The sequence below is a fragment of the Callospermophilus lateralis genome, unplaced genomic scaffold (genome assembly GCF_048772815.1).
Source record: "Callospermophilus lateralis isolate mCalLat2 unplaced genomic scaffold, mCalLat2.hap1 Scaffold_89, whole genome shotgun sequence".
Lineage (NCBI taxonomy): Eukaryota > Metazoa > Chordata > Mammalia > Rodentia > Sciuridae > Callospermophilus > Callospermophilus lateralis.
In genome coordinates, this window is record NW_027517018.1 from 828,993 (window position 1) to 837,250 (window position 8,258).

At 39.3% G+C, this 8,258-nt stretch overlaps 1 pseudogene; it reads right to left on the reverse strand.

The window, feature by feature from the left end:
- Positions 1 to 7,012: 7,012 nt before the first annotated feature.
- On the reverse strand, positions 7,013 to 8,039 carry LOC143390124 (mRNA decay activator protein ZFP36L1 pseudogene; annotated as a pseudogene).
- Positions 8,040 to 8,258: the final 219 nt, after the last annotated feature.

An 8,258-nucleotide genomic window follows, 5' to 3' on the forward strand; every position in this document is an offset into this window, starting at 1 on the left:
ACCCTGTATAATCTGGCAGGACAAAACTACCCAACTTGACCTTCTTTCTGGAAAATTCATTTATTGACCACATAGTATAACCAATAACTGCACTGGTCATAGGTATTTACAATAACCAAGACAACCAAGTTTATGGTTTAGCAAGGTATAGCATGGATATCTATTTACTACAAGACTTCCAAGATATTCTTTTGATGAGAGAAAGCTATGCTTTCATATGTGCTACATTAAGAGTCTACAAGACCAGTTTGAGCTGGGCAACCTGGCACATGCCTATAATCCCAACAGCTCAGAGGCTGAGGTAAGAAGATTGCAAGTTCAAAGGCAGCTTCAGTAATTTAGCAAGGCCTTAAGCAACTTCCAAGACCCTGTCTCAAAATAAAATGTAAAAAGAGCCTTCATGTATAACTAATTAGGATAATTTTTAAAAATTTAAGGATTTATTATAAACTAATTAAGACAATGAAAAAGTACTTCTCTCTCCAATGGTGTCATAAATATTAAAAATTACATGTGATGCAATTTTATTGAAAACTTGGTTCAATTTATTAAAATTTCTCAAACATGGAAAAAAAGCTGGGGATGTGGCTCAGTCACTTGTACCCCAAACAAAACAAAAACAAAGAGTATACAACCAATTGAGAGAATCTGAGAAGGTTTTAAAAATGGAGAGCCCATTTAAGGTTTGTACTGGGTGATTTCAAGGCAAGTATTACAAATCAGGGAAGTGACTGGAGCCAGGTACAGTGGTGCATTCTTGTAATTTCAGTTACTTGAGAGGTTGAAGCAGGATAGGAAGTTTGAGACCAGGCTGGACAATTTGGTGAGACCCGGTTAAAAAAAAAAAAAAAAAAAAAAAAAATATATATATATATATATATATATATATATATTTATTTATATATATTTATATATATATATATATATAGACTTTGTGTTGGTGACATAGAGGGTAAGGTCTTAAAATAAGCCCTGATGAATATACTGATCATCTTCCTAAAGAAGCTATTTTAGTTGGTTTATACTTGTTTGTTCCAGAAACAAGTTTTTTCTCAGAGCAGGTAGCTAAGTTGTTTTTGCTTGCTGTCAGTAATAATGAACACAGTGCTAAAAATATGCCTAATTATAGAACTTTTACAAGGGGACAAAAAATTGTTTTCATTGTCACACGGCAGTGAATTTGAATTCTTAAAATGTAGCCATAAGGAGAATTTAAATAGAAGGAAAATATCCCTGCCATGTTAAATGAAGGATAAAGAACTTTCTCTTCCTTGCTACTATCATTTTTAATAATTAGATAAATATGGGGAATTTTTTTTGTTATTCTAACATCATTCTGTTTGAGAATGCAAATTAAAAAAAGATTTTGTTTTCCTAAAGCAAAGTTATAGCCCCTCCTAATAAAAGGAATTTTAAAGCCTCTCACAGTTGCAATCATCTGTGATAAATTTACCATCATGAGTGTCTTCCCTGGTCCCATACGTGGGCTGAACTAGGCAAGGTGGGACAGCCAGCCAGGGGGTATGGAGGCCATGAGTATCTTTTACAGACTTGTCTGTTACAGAACTAAGCAGACTCAAATTCCTCGACTCAGTCTTGTGGGCTCTCAGATGCTATATTTTCTCTGTTTTAACAATTTTCAAATAAGTTATTCACATTGTTCAAATATTTTATTTATCAAATTATTTGAAATAGGTGGGCTACTGCCTTGATTCTGGTCCTGTTTCTTGTCCTTGGTGGGTGGTGTCATAAATATATTTTTTGGCACAGATTTATTTTTGTTTCCATAAAATTCAACCATTCCAAACATATCTCATGACCAGTATTCTCAAGTATGAAAAAGAAGGTATAGTGTTTACATTGATATGTGCACATAATGTATGTGAATCACTTACCCCATTTGTAAGATAAATTCTTAGTCAAGTATTCAGGTACAGCATTGCTTACCCATGCATTCCTCAACTATTTATTGAGTGACTGAAATGGAGATGTCGATATATAAATGGTGCTTAAGTTTTAGAGTTGGGGATTTAGTGGTCAACCTGCTGGTTGCCTACCAGTCCTCAGGAACTTTCTGATCTAGTGAGGGAAAGAAATGTTACCCCAAGAATGAAATGTGTAAGTTTGTATTCGAGCTCTGGCAAGCAGTGTGACAGAGTCATCTGATGTTATAAAATGCACCAGACTAAGAAAGATTTTTGTAAGGAGCTGAAACTGTATGGAAAGTGGAAGGGAGAGTAGGAGAATAGAATGGTTAGGAAAAAACAAGGAAATGTGTTCAAAGTAGAGAAAACAGATCTGAGAACCCTTGGGCAGAAGGACCTAGAACTCAAGAACTTGTTAGGACTGCCAAAATATAAATTTTCATAGTTTTGTGTTCTTTAAATTATCTTCTTTAAATATTAATTATTCTAATAAAGGTTGTATAAGTGTCTCTTAAATATATAATCTCTGTGAAGATGAGATACTTTTATTAATTTCTCTGAATGTTTCAGAACCTTAGTCTTTTTCTGATTTTAAATATTTCTGAAAGCTCTTTCAACACATCCTTCAAAAAGTCTGAACTCTCCTTTACACACTTGCCAACAGAAATAGTGCTTTCACACTAAATTAACAAACTAAGAACTTAGGAGGTACCGTTATGTTAATTGCTATCTCCAAATGGTTATTTACTGTCATTTTTGTTTATTGACAATGACTAGAATTTCACCAGCAGTATAATCATCATAAAGAATAGTGAGGCTTTCTTCTAAACAGAAGAATTATACTTCTAATTTAATAAAATTTCTTCTAAAAGAGACTAGGACATTAATTAAAAGAAATATGCAGTCTTTCTCTTACCCTGTTCTCTTGTGTAGAACATTAGAGAAATCCCTGAATCTCTAAATCTTCATTTTCCATCTAACTGAGAGGCTGTGATAAAATTTCCTGTCTAAGCAAATTATTTTTTATCATAGATGTAATCTTTATGTAAATCTTGAATTTTGAGTATAGTGCAGTAAGAAACCTGGTCTGATATGGATGGTTTTTACTTCATGGATTTTTTAGCTTGTTAGAAAAACAGGGAGCAGATTAGCCACATATAGGCAAGTCAGTTACAATCAGATTGGATTACTCTTACCCACAGGTTACTTTGATAGTTCCTTTAAGCCCAATTCAAGGGAGGCTATTTGATTTATCATCATTGTCTGTTGTCGGCTTTTGTTAGTGATACATGGATAAAGGTCTAGAATTTCTTTCTAAAAGTTACCATATCTGTTTGCCCATGGAAAGGTGGAAGGACAGCCCACCCAGGTGTCTGCTGAACATTTGCCATGAAGATTATCTGTATGGATGTATAGGTCTATCTCCCTTTCTACTGAGGTTAGGGATTACAGTTCTAATTTCTTTCTTTCTATGACCTCCATATTCAATCAATGAAAAGGTGGCCATTCAGTGATGTCCTTATCTTCACTGAAGTTTAGAACCTCAGAATATTCTTTGATTAGTTTTGGAGATATTGAAGCCAGAGATATATAAAAAGGTTGACTGAATTCGCTTTGGGAGAATTGGTAGTGTCTGAATGAAAGGTATTCATTATCATTTCCCACAGGTGTCCTGCTTCTCAGGTAGCCCTGGCTTTCCTGATGTGTAATGACTTTGCTTGAATATCATCTGGACTCCATCTCAGCCTTTGTAAATCTTCTCTGTCGCTTAAGGCCCAGCCAATGTGTCTCTATTTCACTTCTGTGATTTTCCCATTCTCCCCGCTGAGTTCTGTTTTTGTCGTTTGTACCTTAAGCCTCATTTCTAGGAGTACTTGTCAAATACTGCCTCATGTTGAGGAGAATTATATAAATGCCACTCCACTCTTGCTCTTTGGAAGCAAGGTATCATTTTGTATTCCTCAGAGAACTAACCATGGGCTGTGCCCTCAATATGAAGCATTCTTGAGTGAATTGGGAGATGTGAGTTAGCACCAAAGTGTGTCAAGGCTGAGTTCAAGTTGGGCTGCCTGTGTCCCGATCTCAGCTGTACTAACTGGTAGCCTTCATGATCTTGTGACAGTGTTTGTGCCTCAGTTTCCTTGCTGGGTTGTTTCGAAGATGTAAAAAAACAAATCACATAAAGTACTTAATACTACACTTGGATTCTCACAGGTTAATAATTTTTGTGGACAGGAATTCAGAATTTATGTAGAAGCTATCCCCAACTGCTCTTTTCTACATCCACAGATGTAATTTGAGTTTCAGTTTTCTGTGAGATATTGTGTTGTATCCAAAGTACAGAAATGAATGATAAATATCTCAATCAAATGAAAGAGATAAGATCAATTTCAGCCACAAAGTTTCAGGGAGGCTGAGTGTAGGAGTGTTTTGTGGCAGTGATGTGATGAAGTGAATTTTATAGTAAAAGAGAGAATAGATATACCATAAGTGTCATTTAACCTTGATAATTACTGAGCAGTTGATAATGCAGAGACAGGGATTCCAACATCAATAAGGGCAGTTGTTTTTAAGTAACATCTAATCTCTGGTTTAGTCCATTTCAAACTTTGTCATGAACAAGCCCATTATCAAAAATGCTATTTAGGAACTAATACAAACTAAGGTACTATTTTTTTTTGTTTTCTCTTTGTGCAGATAAACTATCAGTGACCTCAGAGGAGGAGATAAGAAAGTAACCCCTAAACAGCAACAGTGAACTGTATCATTGCATAGATTCTTGGTAAAAAACAGCAAGTAGAATGTCTGCATAGGTTAGGCATAGTCCTCTTTCACTGTTCTGTGTAGAAAAACCTGCTTTCCCTAGTTTAAGAATGCTCTCTCAAATGTCCTTTCTATTTCCTATTGAAAGGAGATCATCTTTAGTAGACTCTTCAATGCAGCATGGTTTAATAGCAAGATATGGCATTTTGGGGAGATGATAAAATCCTTTCCAATGTGCCGTCACACCATAGTTCTGGGTTGGTTCTTTCTCTTCCTGCTGTTATTGCCTTTCTATCTCTCTTGCACATTATGAAATGGCCAAAGCTGAACTAATCTCTGAGTTGAATACAGAGACTTCTTTGAAGCATGGCCCACTTTAATTTGAGGTTTTTCCTTACTATTTTTTTTTTTTTTTTTGCTGAAGAAATCCTTCTATTTGGCTTCTATTTATTTATTTTTTCTTGAAAAACGGGGTTTATTGATTTTAAACTGCAAATAGTCGTTACAAAAAGTTTTTTTTTCTTTTAAATAAATTCACACAAAGAAAGAGAAATAGAAAGCGACAGTAGTGACCAGCAAGAGGAATAATAATTACATTCATCTTAATGTGTGTGTGCACCAGTTCTGTTTACACTAACATTGGAAAACTCCAAACCTGGAATCCAGAACCTCACATCTGCGAGCAGAATGTCTTGAGATGGGCACGTGGAAGTCAAAGGGTTGCTCTCTTTTTTTTTTCCCCCTTTTAGAAGCTATACATAAAGTTGTTTTCCTTCTATACTGTCACAGAACTTTTACATACATTCTCAGTCCTACCTGTGAAAGGCCTAAAGAGAAAGAAACTCAATTTGCAGTCCAACACAATGGGGGGAATTTCTAAAATAAATAATCCAACAGTTTTTTTCACATTTTTTAAAATTAATTTTTCATTTTTTTAAAATAAAATAACCAAAAAAAAGTGTAAAGTTACCAAAAAATGTTGTTGAAGAATAATATATTAAGACTGTGGAAAAAAAGAAAAAAAGACACGCCACAAAATTTTAAGATTAATATGAAGATCATAATTTAACATAAAAGAATATATTCTATGGATTTTTTTCATCCCGATAGATATGAACAAAATTAACAAAAAAAGCATAGTTTGGCAATAAATACGTTTTGATAAGTTAAATAAGCTTTTTTATATTGATGTGCAGTGACAAGCAAAATTTTTGCTCTCCAATTTCTGAAAGTTATATGAAGTTTAAAACCCAGGGAAAAAGCATGGCATGAGTGCTCTAAGGGTCAACCTAGGGTATTCTAGCGCAAAAACCATTAAAGCTACTTCTACAGGAAATCGTTTTACACAGATATTGTATGTGGAATAAATACCATTAACTGCTCACCCCTTACATGTTTTTTTTTTTTTTTTTGCTTTTCTCTCTCTCTTTTTTTTTTTTTTTGTTGTTGTTGTTTTTTAAAGATGTCACATATGAACTGGGGAACTTTAGCATCAAAATCAAGTCTCTCATAGTCCATCTAGCTTCCCCTTCCTCCCCACTTTAAAAAAAAAGAAAAAAAAAAAGATTAAGTCACAAAAGTTCCACTTATATCAAAAGCTTCATCTGCTTTTTCAGCCTTCCTTCCTGCAGACCTACACAAACCCAGGCAAGATTAGTCAACAGGGGTTAGGGTTGGGATGAAAAAAAAAAAAAGATTTTCAATGTGGAGACAAGTTTCCCCAAAAACCCAAGTCCAGCAACAATTCTCCTAAGGGAGAGGGCAACTCTCTACAGGAAGAGGAGGAAGTGTGTGGGAGACTGAAGGAAGGGAAGGTGCAGTTGTGTCGTCAGTCGGGGGAGCTACTGGTTCTGGGTCTCCCCCCTCCCCCTCCCATGGGCAGAGGCTCAGGGAGGCCCACGGGTGCCCCCTGGCGCTGAAGAGGTAATATAGTCACAGTGACAAAGTTAGATAACAAGGCACTAAGTTGCTTCTGTAAACTGTTACTGCTTTTTCTTTTGTGATTTGGCACTTAAGGCTTAAGCCAGAAAAAAAAAAGGCATCTACTAACAAATATGGGACTTGTCTGTTATGCGTGGTGAGTGGGCGATAAAATTGAGGGAGGGGTTTCAAGCCAGAGGAAGCTACTGACAAATTGACTTGTCCTTATGTTAGGAGGGTAAAAAGAGGGAGGGGGAGCATTGCAAGGTTCTGGGGGAAGGGGTTGAGCTTAACCTTGTTAATGCAGGGGTTGTGGGGAATGGGGTGGGTAGGGAGGTGAGGGTATTGGGGTTTGGGTGTGGGGAGAGGGAAGTGGAGGCAGAGGGGCCCCTCCCTACCTTGGTTTAGTCATCTGAGATGGAAAGTCTGCTGAAAATGGGCAGGCATCTTGAGTTGTCCAAGGTGGGGGAGTCTGAGCCACTGTGGCTGCTGCTGGAGCTGCTCAGGTAGCCCTCCTGGTCCGAGAGAGAATCCTGAGGGCTGGGAGGAGAGTCAAACATGTGAGGGGACTCAGACATGGGCCGGAAGAGGAAGGTGGTGGGGAAGCCGCCCCCAGGTAGCCCCATACTAGGGGCAAAGAGGCTTGCCAGCTCCTGGCTGGAAAAGGCAAAGGGGTTATTGGTGCCATCGGGCAGGGTAGGTGAGCCCAGGAGGTCATCGGCGCTCAGGATGGGGGGTGGGGTGATGGACGTGGGACTGTCCAGCAGCCCCGTGGCAGCGGCGGTGGCAGCGGCACTGGGAAACCCAGCAAAGCTAAAGCTATGCTGGAGGCGGGGACGGTCAGCGGAGAGGTCCCAGGCCCGGCCAGAGCGTGGTGCTCCTCAGCGTTGTGGATGAAGTGGCAGCGGGGCCCATAGGGGCAAAAGCCGATGGTATGGAAGGTACGGCACAGCTCCGTCTTGTACTTGGGATGGCGGGTCAGGCTGCGGAGCTAGTGGATGCCGTGGGCAAACTGGCACGTGTCCCCGTACTTACAGGCACCGTTCTCCTCAAAGGGGCGGCACAGCTCCGTCTTGTAGCGGCTGGAGTTGACCTGGCCACTCCCGGCTGCTTCTGGGTGGGCAGCAGCCGCTCACCCCCTTCAGAGAAAGAGTGATCTCGGAAGCGGCTCACCTTTGAGGCTGCTGAGGAGCTGGTTCTGGTGGAATTTGGAGCTGGGCAGGGTGACAGAGTGCCTCTGAGGGGAGTCTCCACCAGCAGGGGTACCCACTGCCTTCCTGTCCAGGCAGCCACCTGTACTGGGAATACTGTAGTTGAGCATCTTGTTACCCTTGCATAAAACTTCGTTCAAGTCGAAGATGGTAGCAGACACGAGGGTGGTGGTCATCATGGGAGCTCGCACGGGGCAGGGGCGCGCGAGGATCTGGTGTGTCGTGAAGATCCCGGTGCAGGGAAGGCGCAGCCTCTGGCTCTCGGGTCTGGAGTCCCACACGTCTGCTCCCGGCGACCCTCGCCTTTCTGACTCTCCCCCTATTTGGCTTTTAATAGAGGTCACTCTGTGAACAATATTTCATAACCAGTTTTCAAAGTTGTGCATTTATATGATAATTTATAGTCCAACACTTTTATATTTGCACATTTATTATGATT